This window comes from Grammomys surdaster, unplaced genomic scaffold (genome assembly GCF_004785775.1).
Source record: "Grammomys surdaster isolate TR1022 unplaced genomic scaffold, NIH_TR_1.0 125698, whole genome shotgun sequence".
NCBI lineage: Eukaryota > Metazoa > Chordata > Mammalia > Rodentia > Muridae > Grammomys > Grammomys surdaster.
In genome coordinates this window covers 966,406-978,913 of record NW_021620534.1, presented here as the reverse complement: position 1 = coordinate 978,913, position 12,508 = coordinate 966,406, and the positions used below count along the sequence as shown (strand labels likewise).

Genomic DNA, 12,508 nt, shown 5'->3' with positions numbered 1-12,508 from the left:
CCCGGCGCATTGCTGCATAATTGTTAATTTTAACGCCATAATAGCTTCAGATGGAGGAAGAGATTAGGCATTTATTGCACAATTAAATGAAACATACTTGAGAATCACAAAGGGTTCCGTAATTATTTCAGACCATTAATAAAATGGGCATTAAATTATATGGGACACAAAAGGGAAAGGAAATAGATTTTCATTGCAGCAATAGAAGCTGAGAGTAGTAATAGATCCTTGTTGAATTATCTTTCTCTCTCTCTCTCTCTCTGAAATTAATTGTTGCCTAGCTTATTTCAAAGCAAAATAAAGGAGTGAAAAAAAGTGTTTTAAAGCCACGCTGATGAAAGGGCTTTGTTTGATGAGGACAATGGCCAGTGATACACTCCAAAAAACAAGGTAATCTTTGATTCTGGCTTCTTGCCTTTGCTTCCAATGACTTTCAAGGCAGCCTTTTCAGCAGCTTGGGATTTCCCCACACATACCCAACTCCTGGCACAACTTGAAGACTCAGGAAAGGCAGGAGTAGGAGAGGAAGTCAAGGAAGGATGAGCCAGTGGCTTCTCTCTCCAGCTGTTCCTGAGGGAACAATCTGGATTGTTGAACGCAAACTCATGGCATTCGACAACATTAAGAAGGTCAAGCCGATTGACCTTCTTGAAGGAGACGGGGAATGAAAGGTCCTCTCGTTCACTGTCTCATGTAATGACTTGTATATGCTTTGAAATATTGTGAAGGCCCATAGTACAAATGACAAACTCAAGACTTGGGACATTAAGAAATGCCCAATGTTCTACAACAGCTAATTAGGGCACCCAATGTTATAAAACAAAGAAAATAACATTCCTTCTCTCAAAGTATTCCCGTTCTAGGAGAAGGAGACTTACAACGAAGGGGACAGGAGATCAGTGAGGTGGCTCTGTAGGTAATGGTGTTTGCCACCAAACCCCATGACTTGAACCTGAATTGAAAGCCTTAGCTGTATTCGTTGAACCTACATGGTGAACCAACTTTCATAAGTTGTCTTCTGGCCTCTGCTTGTGTGCTAACACACACAGACAAACACACATACACACATACATACACACATACACACAAATAAAATTTTAAAAAATGCAATAAAAAATAAAAAGACACGAGTCTGATAATGTGTCATTTTCTCCTGAACATTGAAGACACATGAAAGAATGTGATTACTCTACAGCAGCAGAAAATGCAGAGGGGTGAAACACATTCTATTCTTTCACTTTTTCTGTTCTCCTACCAGCCCAACAGAATTCCAGGCCATGCTCCCTCCATCACGAGGAAGATCTATCCTTGGTAGCTTGGTGAGCAGAATCTCAGGCCTTACTCTGTGATGTTAATGACAAAAGAAAACACAGGGTCTCTGGAGAGCCTAACCTTCACCTTCATGTCAAGCTACATATGTGACCAGCTTGGCTACTACTTTAGACTAGAGAGAAAGAAGCTGAAAACCTTGAAATTAAGGCCACTATAGGACACAATCGCCCAGGAAGCTCCTGCTATCACCATCCTCCCAGGATTCTGGTGTCACCCTGGTGTTCAGCCACCTCTATGACCACCTAGACCTGACGTCTTGTGTGCAGAGTTCAAACTCGGAATATAGGACTCAGTCAGGACTGAGCTGTATGTTTTGCCTCGACAACTCAGTATCTTGGGATCTTCCCCAGGATGTCCATGGATATTTTCACCCCTGAAGTTTCAACAGCCATACCCATCTCCAAAATCTTGTAACCCTGAACAGGAGCCACAGGGTGCAGCCTCCATGACCCCATGGGAAAGAGGAAAGGTTTCCAGGGCATCAGTAAAGGACACTGGCCTTTAGAGAAAGCTTAGCCATGGAAAGAACATCATAGGTAGAGAGAGAAAGCTGGAGAGCTGCAAATAGCTCCCAAGCCAGTCAGATGCCATGTCATATGAAGGGACCAAGTTAGGCAACTGAGAGTCACAGAGATGAGATATAAGGCACAGATGAAGGATTTCTCTTATTGACAAGAGGGGCTTCCCATATCCTAAGGCTTCCCTTAACAACACCTCCACAATTTGTGTTTTAATAACATATTTGTCTTCTCTATGAAAAGGGATGGTGCTCAAGAAGGTAGTAAGAAGAAATAAATTCCAAATTTGTTTGTTTGTTTGTTTGTGGCAGGGTCTTTCCATGTTGCCCAGGCTGTTCTGTAATTCTCTGTGTAGGTCAGGCTGGCCTTGAACTCACAGAGATCCACCTCCTGTCTCCTAAGGGCTGGGGTTAAAGGTGAGCACCACTATACCTGACCCCAAAAGTAATGAGTAAAGAAAGAAGCAGACAACATGAGAGCACTCCTAGATTCAAATAAACAAGTAAGGGGGGTAAAGAGAACAGAGGTTCTCACAGCCATAGCTGGTAATCATGGATCAGGAAAAAAGAAGAATTAACAAGAGATTGGATATGAATGTAAATGGTTTTGATTTTTACTCTGAAGACTGGAAATCACCAACTTTAAAATAATCTCTTCTTTGCATCTATCTCACAGGTACACAATAATTCAAGATTGCTATTAAGTGTCAACAAAGAAATCAGTAATCAAGACATGGTTTGTTAAATGTAAAGGTCTAAAGTTAGGGCCTTCCCTCCTGCCAGTCTACCTGGATAGCTTAAGATGCCTATTTGAATACCTAACCTGACTTGGGGCCTGCCGTGTGATATCAAGATGTGCTCAAATGTATAAGTAGGGCAAGTCCCTTCCAAAGACAAAATTAAACACAATTTTTTTAATTTTTCAAAATTAATAAAAAATAAAAACACATGACATAGCAGATGTATTAATTAGTTTCATTTAGTTATTCAATGGTGTATACATATATCATAAAATCATATTATATCTCATTAATAAGTATAGGTACTGTTTTCCAGTTAAAAATAAAATTTGAACATTAAAAAGTTTAACTATGGGGCTGGAGAGATGGCTCAGTGGTTAAAAGCACTGACTGCTTTTTCAGAGGTACTGAGTTAAATTCCCAACAAACACATGGTGGCTCACAACCGTCTATAACAGGATCTGATGCGCTCTTCTGGTGTGTGAAGACAGATACAGTGTACTCATATACATAAAATAAATAAATGGCTCTCTTTTAGAAAAGCTTAATTGTGCAAGTGATACCCATGAGAAGGATCTGATGAAAACCAAAAGGCAAAGTCAATGGAGAGACCCAAAGCCTTGGAGAGGAAATGCGGAGACACAGAACCCATCATGACAAGTCCTCAAAAGGAATGGCACCACTGACAAAATTGGGGTTAAAATTACCTACCTTCCAGAGAAATGAACTGAAGAAATCTACTGTGCTGTGGCTCTGGACAGAAAGCAACAGCAACAACAACAGTATTCTTAATCAAGGCGCTAGACTCAACGGAGCTTTCTACCTTAGGCCTGCTTACCCTTACGTTTATCATCTTCCTGATCCCCCAATACATTGTCTACAATCAAAGTGGCTCAAGATTAGCAAAATCCATGACCAAAAGGCAAAGGGAGTTACTCATCCCTCAGGAGCCCCCACTCCCATATTTCAGAAACTATTCATCAGGACCAATCATCCCTCAGGACTCCCCATCCTTCAGGACGCATCATCCTTTAGAACATCCTCCATCCCTCAAGACCCCTAAAGATTCACCATCTCTTAGGACTCCTCAACCCTCAGAAGCCTCCATCCCTAAGAATTCACCATTCCTCACTCCTCAGGACCCATCATCACTCAGGACCTACAATCCTTCAGGATGTATCAGCTCTCTCATTCCTTAGACAATCACTCAAGACTCAGTCTCTCAGGAGCCATCGTCCCTCAGGATCCACTATCCCTCAGGACTCCCCATCTCTCTGGACTTACTAATTGAGTTGAGCCAATGAAGTCACAATTTAAAAAAATTTAGAAGATCACCAGAAAACAAGCCATCATAAAGAGATCAGCACAAGTCACAAATTTAGACGTCTTCCTATATGAAGTGCTTCAGCTGTTGAAATTTTGTATATAGTTATAAATATCACCACCAGGAATATCTTTAAAGAGAGACAGACATTTTATGGCCAAATAATAAAAAGTATAAAGATTGTTTGGTAAATTAATCAAACAAAATTTTAAATTTTGGTCACATTGATACTATAAAAATTGGCTGGATATTTTTTGAATTTCAGAAATTACTGAAAAGAATATGAAGGGAGAGATGGGTATAAAGATATTAAGCAGAATGCTGCAAAATAAACACAAAGAAGATAAAATATGTACAAGAAGGAATAAAAGTATGAAGGAGAGAATGTGTTCATGAGCAACTAGAGACAAAAACAAGCTGGAATGACAGTGAACTATTCAAATCTCCTCTGAAGACAGAACTGCAGTAAGGTAAGCAGACAACTGAGCTGATCTACCTTCAGAATGCCACACACTGACCCCAAGAGACCAGCTCTTCTGCAAATGGCTCAGAATCAACAACCTACCATTACAGAGCTGCTGGGTCTGGGCAATTCCTCACAACACTGGACTCCTATATCACCAAAATCAATTTACAAATTCAGTGCAATCTCCACAATCTCAATGATGTTTGTTCTTCACGCAATTAGAAAACAAATCTTAAAATGTATACAAAACCATAAAAGATCTTGAATATGTAAAACAATTCTTAGCAAAAAAAGCAATACTGGGCAAAATCTGATTCCAAATTATATTGCAGAGCCATAATAAATAAAACAGTATGGTATTGGCACAGTTGGGCAGGCCAGTGAAATAGAATAGAGCACTCATAAACAAACACACAGTTATATCCACCTAATTTGCTGAAAACTCAGAAGTAGACATTGGAGTAAATACAGCTTCCTCAACAGGTGGTTCTGGGAAATCTTATTCTCACATGCAAAGGAATGAGATTGTTATCTTTTAGCTTGCACCAAAATCAGTTCAAAGTTAATCAAAGACAATATAACATTAACATATGACAATGTGGCTGTTTTGGACAGGATAGCAAGAAGGCAAGATGTAGCTTCTAGTGTCTCCCAGCTTATATGGTGAATCCACTAGGATTTGCCACCAGAGGATTTAGATTTAATATGGTTTATGAGATTAGCATTCTAGTTGTTGCATCCAGAGATTGAGGTACCATTGTTTCTGAACCAAGTTGGTGTGCTGTTTTTCTTCACAAGACTGCTCGATTAGGTTCCAGAGAGAAAGATATGGCAGCAAAGCGTGGGTTTGGCTGATGTCCACCACAAAAAACTGTGGGGGTTTTGAAGTATGGAGCTGGCGTAGCGATCCTTCAGTGGGAACTTAGCAAACAGGGTGGAGAGATTTTGGGATCTCCAGGTCAGAGAATCTGCTGAGAAGAGAACACCTCGCTGGTGCCATGTGGCCCACCAGTGCACGGCATAGCACAGGAATTTGCTGTTGGGCAAGAATCCACTAGAAATTTAAGATTGTTAGCCTGAGAGTTAGAGTTTTTTTGTTTTGGTTTTGGGTTTTTTTGTTTTGTTTTGTTTTTTTTGTTTTTTTAAGTGAGTAGCACAGGAATTGAAACAAAGAAAGCAGGCTCTGTTGTCCCCTGCTGTGGGGAATTGCAGGCTGCTCTGAGTCAGAAGAAGGAGGTTGGAAGTTGCCTATTTCTTAGAGGAGAGATTGATTTAACTGTGAATTTATAATATTGGGATTATTGCTTTTAGGATAGACTTATATACAGATTTTGTCTGAATCACGTGGGGAATTTTGCCCATGATTCAGAATTAGGATAGGGAAAGTTAGTCACCGACTCCAAGTAGAGCGGACAGTGATGATTACCTGCTATAACAGGTATTAATTAATAAATGTGGCTCCAGGCAGAGCCAGACAGATAGATGGTATAGCAAGATGGCTGCTCAAGGCAGAGAGCCGAACAGAAAGATGGTATAAAGTTATATTGTTCTACTACACCTCACAGGATACTCAAATTCTGTCTAACATGGGCTCCATGGGAATCCTGGGTTATTATCCTGCTTGGCAAAATAGAACAGGCCTAAGAATAAGCACATACAGTATTTTAGTTCACTTCATTTGTTTTGGATTGTATTTATTTTCAAAATGGGTGTGATTTTGAGCTTTGTGATTATATTATTCCTCTGGGAGAGAGGTCAATATAAAGGTTTTTCTGGTTACAGACTCAAGGATATGCAAATTTAGGAGAAAGATTTTGTTTCTTTGCATTTTTAGAAAAGATGATTAGTGTCTATACACCTCCCAGGGTAATATGAATCAGATTTCATAGAGGGAGACCTCCAGAGAACTAGACTCCAGAGAATCAAACAAAAAAGTTATCTTGATGATGCTAAAATTTTGTTTTAAGATCTGTATATTACAGAATATACAGTGTTGGTGAGTCTCCTCGTCAGAAGTGCTGAAGTGACCTGCTTGAACTCCTGATGTCTTGATGGCATACAATCTAAAACCAGGACATAAGTCAGGTGAGTCTTTTAAGCTAGGATAGATGACAATGTTCTATTTTATTGACAAAAATGATGGACTGGGTGTTAGGTCTATCCTGTACTTTATAAATTACAAAATGGTAATAGTTGTGCTCAATTTATATCTGAAATAAAAGAGTCTTTTAAGCGCACAGAAAGGGGGAAGTGTTGTGGATAGATCTGGTGATGTTTGTATTTTGATGTTAATTCCACTCTCCTGGGAGGGGCTGCAGGCTGACAGTGAGTCAGACTGAAGAGTGAGTCACATACTCAGGTGATTTCTTATAAACCATCCCTTAATGAATAATGGATTCAATCACCATAGGAGGGACTTCCAGGTTGGATAGTGGAAGAAAGAGGATGGGATAGCAAGTGAGAGGGCAAGATGTAGCTACTAGTGTCTCCCAGCTTATATGATGAATTCACTAGGATTCGCCACCAGAAGACTTAGGTTTAATATGGTTTATGAGATTAGCATTCTAGTTGTTGCACCCAGAGATTGAGTTACCATTATTTCTTGGGGGTGGGGGGAATGTAAAAGTTCTAGAGGAAGACATATATAAAACATTTGAAAGTATAGACGCAGTCAAGGTTTGCAATAGCACAGAAAATAATTCCAAGATTGGACAAATAGAATTAGACAAAATTAGAGTGCTTTTGTACAGAAAAGGAAAATAATTATGAAAGAAAAGTTAGTCTACTAAATGTATAAAGATCTTTACCAGCTACACATTAGAAAGGGATTGATAATAAAAATATATAAAGAACTTTCATAATTAAACAGCAGAAAAATTATCTTTTCAATAAATTGCCAAATAAACTAAATAGATTGTTCTTAAAAGAGGAAATAAGAATGACCAATTAATATTTGAAAATGTGTTCAGCATCTCTATCTGTCTGCAAAATGCAAATTAAAACTACTTTGAGATTTAATTTCAACTCACTCAGAAGAGTTTTCACCAACAAAGCAAGTGAGAATAAATGTAGGCCAGGATGTGGAGTAAGAAAAGTGTAAATTTGTGAAGCCATTACGGAAAGCTGTGTGGAAGTGTCTGAGAACTGAAAATAGAGTACAGAATACCCACCCACTCCCAAGTCAGAGGCCACATCCCCACTGACTCATGGCAGCAAACAAAAAAGTACCTACCCACTCTCCAGGTCAGAACCATACCCCACTGAATCTAGCATCCCGACCTCCTCCCTACCAACTTACATAGAGCACCTGCTCATGAGATCAGAGAACACACCATCTGGCTGAGCTAGGTTAGTTAGCATGAAGACATCAGTACTCAGTGTCACCACGACTGATATGAAGTGTCACCTAAATAGTCTTTTAAATGTAGCTAGATTGAAGTAATAGTGAGCACTCAGATCCAACTATGTACTCAACATAAGAGGAACACAGCTCCTGTTAAAAGTCTCAACCAGTAAACTAACTTCAGATGTGAAATTCTCAATACAAAAGCACAAGCAACAGACACACACACACACACACACACACACACACACACAGAGAGAGAGAGAGAGAGAGAGAGAGAGAGAGAGAGAGAGAGAGAGAAGAATCTCATCCAAGAGTTACTACCAAAGAGAGCATCTCAAATGAAATGCAACAAAAGAATTGAAAAGATTGTGTGTGTGTGTGTGTGTGTGTGTGTGTGTGTAGAATTCAAAGAGGACAGGATTTAATGTAAAGAGAATAAGAATGGGGGTGATTAGATAGCCCAGAGGGTAAAGTGACTTGCTACTCATCCTGATGATCTGAATTTAATTCACATGATCCACATGGTAAAAAAAAAAAAAAAGAAAAAAGAAAATGGAATTCCTCAAGTGTCCTCTGACCTCCACACATACCTACATACCACATATATACACACAGAAAGACAGAGAGAGACAGAGACAGAGAGACAGAGACAGAGACAGAGAAGAATTAGGAAATGTTTTTAAAGATGATAAAAATAAAATTCCCAGAGAATATAAACAACAGAACAAAATGATGAGGTCAATTTAAGATATGAAAATAGAATTCAATACAGAGATAAAAAACAGACAAAAGAAAACTCAAATTGAACTGAAAAATTCAGTAAGCTCAATTAAATGGCTCAGTGGCTGGAAAGCCTAATGAAGAAAAGGGATCATGTAGAGGGCAGAATATCAAGTCTTGAAAAAATGGTAGAGAAGTTGAATCATTCAAAGAAATGAAAAAATGCCACAAAAATTGAATATGGGAGGTCTTTGAGACACCATGATCAAACCCATAAGTCATTGGGATATAAGAATTCCATATTAAAGGCATAGAAAATATTTTCAGTAAAATCGTGGAAGAAAATTTCCCAAACTTAGGGAAAGACAGCTCCAGGTACAAGAGGAATATAAGACATCCAATACAAGACCAGCAGAGAAGCTCCCTAACACATTGTATTACAGTTAAAACGCTAAATACATACAATAAAAATGTATTTTAAACTTCAAAGGAGTCTCATTAAAAGAACAACTGATCTTTTTTTCAATAGAAACTTTAGAAGCATCAATGTTCATGAGGGAAATTGGTCTGTAATTCTCTTTCTTTGATGAGTCATTGTGTGGTTTGGGTATCAGGGTGACTATGGCCTCATAAATAAATTTGTCAGTGCTCCTTATGTTTGTATTTTGTGAAACAATTTGAGGAGTATTGGTATTAGCCCTTCTTTGAAAGCATGGTAAAATTTTGTGCTAAAACCATCTGTCTCTGGGCTTTTTTTGGTACTTTGTAACTTTCATATCATGCACTACAATCCCATTCATCCTTCCTACCCTTCATACCTACCCTCCATCCTTGTAACCTCCTCACCCTACAGAGAAAAAATACAAATCTCACTGTGGAAGCTGCAGTGTGCCACAGTGTGTCCCACAGCATACCCTTTTATCTGTACTTTTTTGCAAATGTTCATTGCAATGACTCATTGATCTTCTACAAGGCGTATGGTTTCTGCTACTCTATCAATACTGGAACCTCACTGGGACTCCTCTTGGATATCCTGTTGTTACCTGGTGCCATGGAGCTCCTATAGGTTTGGATCTGTAGAAACAGCCTTTTATGTATTCCAGCAACACATCAATGGGTAGATATTGGGGTGGACCAACTCAAAGGCCTAGATCTGGGCCTGAGAGTTATCTGAGCTGGTCAGCCTGTCAGCTCTACTGCTTGTTCCCATGCTCTCAGGCTGCCTCACCAACAATCCCCTACAACCAGGGCCAGCTCTACCCTGCTGTCCAAGCTAAGTGCAGGACCTGTCCTCCCCACCCCCAAGTATTGTAGCCAGTGAGGGACATGTCACGTTTTCCCACTCTTATGACCCTAGGGCCAGCTCTCCCATCTGCCATAGGTGGCAACAAATAGAGGGGTAGGTTGGGGAGGGGATTTCTCCCTCACTGATATCACTGCCCAGCAGACAAGAGGCAGGGCTGGCCTTCCTGCAGTCATACCTACCAGGTTGTCTCACCTGCAACCCCCACAGCTAGGGCTAGCTCTACTGTGCTGTCAAGGCCAGGTACAGGGCCAGTTCTTCTATGTACTGCAGCACATGAGGGGCAAGGCCAGCTCTCCTGCCTGCCATAGGTGGCAAGGTGTGATGGTTGGGGAAAGCATCTCTCCCTTGCCCGTGTGATGACATGGTAGGCTAGTTTCAGGGCCTGCTCCCCCAAGTGCTCCAGCAGGTGACCCATCAGGACCAGCTCTCCTGCTCTCATGACCCCGTGGGGACAGCTCTCCTGCCCACCAGAGGGCAAAAGGGAAGAAAGGGGAATCTCTCTCACACAATGCCATCTCAACTGGGCCAGCTTTCCCATGCTCATACCCTAGGGGCCAGCTTATCTGCAATGGGGAGCCCAGGACCAGGTCTACTATGCTGTCCAATCAAGATGCAGGGCCCAAGAGTCAGGGACAGCTCTCCTGTTCTCACGACCTCACCTCACGGCCAGGTTTCCCACCTGCTCCAGCCAGTGGTGGCAGGGCTGGGAGATGGGGGAGGGGTATCTCTCCCTCTCACCCATTCATGCATGGGAGGTGAGTGGTAGGGCCAGCTCTCCCACACTCATATTCTCAGGCCAGCTAACCCACAACTCCTGAAATGTGCAGGCCTATTCTTAACATTACAACTGGCTAGGAGTGAGGTCAGCTCCCATACTCCCAGACCAGCTTCCCCTTGATGCCCAGGTGAAGAGTGGGGCCAGATCTGCACAGCACTCAGACATCAGCATGTTCTCAGGCAGCAACTCAGACCAGGGAAATCTGCCTGGCCTTTGGTGGTAACAGAGCCCTGCTACTGCAGGGCCATGAACCCAGACATGGCCCCCAGTGACAGCACATTCCAGGACTCTGCCACGGTCCCGATTGTCATCATTGGCTACTCACTATCTTTGAGTCTTCAGTTCTGTCTCTCTTCATTGTGCTCACATATTTCTGTTTCTCTTTCTCTTTCCATTTCTCCACCACTTACTTGTTCCTCTTAGTGGTACCTGGGGTCTCCGAGTGTCTAGAGTTGTCTCAGGAGTGGTCTCAGGAGTGCTATACCCCCTTTGAGCATTATGGTCCCAGGCAGGGATCATCTTGGACATGGCCTGCCTGCCCCCTCCAGGGCCTGCATAGTGCTGGGTTGGTGGTAATCTCAGGTTAGCTCACAATCCAGGCACCATGGTGCCAGTCTCCATAACTCTAGGGCTCGATCCTCACCAAAAGTCATCTGTCTCAGGCTTACTCCCTCCCTGAGCCTGCAGTCTCAGGTTGGGAGGGAGTTTCTTCTAGTCTCTGGTTCACACCTTGCCCTGGGATCCCGTAGACGACTGCATGATGGTGTTTTTCTCATACTAGTTCCCTGTCTGGACCAGCCTGGCACCAGACTGGTGATTTTCTCTGGCTCACTTTTCTCAGGGAATGCCAGGCTACTAATCATTCAGATTACTTCACACAGGTCAGAACAGAGTGTAGACATAGCCTCTCTCCTCTCTGCCACCTACTGACGCACATGTGACACAGCAGCCACACCTGCAATGCCTTCAGGGGCATGATGTGAGATTATTTACTGCCTGTGTTTACATGGATGTAATTAACCTCCTAGGGCTGTAGTTTTCCTTCTAGTACCTTCTGTAGGGCTGGATTTGTGGATAGATATTGTTTAAATTTGATGTTGTTGTGGAATATTTTGTTTTCTTTTTCTATGGTAATTGAAAGGTTTGCTGGGTACAGAAGTCTGGGCTGGAATCTGGTCTCATAGAGCCTGCAGAGCATCTGTCCAAGCCCTTATAGCTTTTAGAGTAACCACTGAGAAGTCAGGTGTGACTCTGTTAGGTTTGCCTTTATATGTTACTTGCTCTTTTTCCATTGCAGTTTTTAATATCCTTTCTTTGTTCTGAATATTTAATATTTTGATTATTATGTGGCAAGGGGACTTTTCTGGGTCTTTTTTTTATAAACTTGGTTTTAAGGTCTTTTTCTTGTGCTTCTGTTATGTTGAAATATTCAGGGGTTGCTATAGTAGGATATCTATGCTCTGGTGGTGACAGTCTTGGCTGTTACTGTGTTCTTACACCGGTCTCTTGGCATCTGTGTTTGGAGTATATATGTCTAGGTACAGATTTCTGTGTTTTTCTTTGTTGAATGAGTGTTTTGTTCCCCAGTTTCTGTTTCCTTTATGGTCTTCTGGTCTGAGTGGCCTGAGCTTCTGACAGTCTGTTAGTCTCAGTTAGAGCAGGGAGTCTCTACCTTAGTTGGGGTCTGGGTCATAGTGACTAGGAAGGTGAGGGACTCAGGATAGGGTGGGAGGAGGCTGAGAAAGTTGGGGACTTGGCTATAAGTTTTGCTATAGTGTAGTACTGACTTTGGATAATGAGTCTGGGAATATCCCTTCCCTTTCAACTTTATAAAATAACTTGAAAAACATTTATGTCAATACTTAAGTGTCTAGTAGAATTCAGCAGGGAATTCTGGCCTAGGAATTCTCTTAGCTATAAAATTTTTTATTGCTGCTTCAGTCTCATTGCTAATTATAAATCTAGATAGGTTGATTATA

General features: G+C 41.4%; 1 non-coding gene across 1 annotated transcript; it reads right to left on the bottom strand.

Annotated features, from left to right (window-relative positions):
- Positions 1-11,372: 11,372 nt before the first annotated feature.
- On the bottom strand, positions 11,373-11,506 carry LOC114639337. The gene has a single exon (XR_003713992.1). It is a non-coding gene; the product is annotated as a small nucleolar RNA SNORA17 (small nucleolar RNA).
- Positions 11,507-12,508: the final 1,002 nt, after the last annotated feature.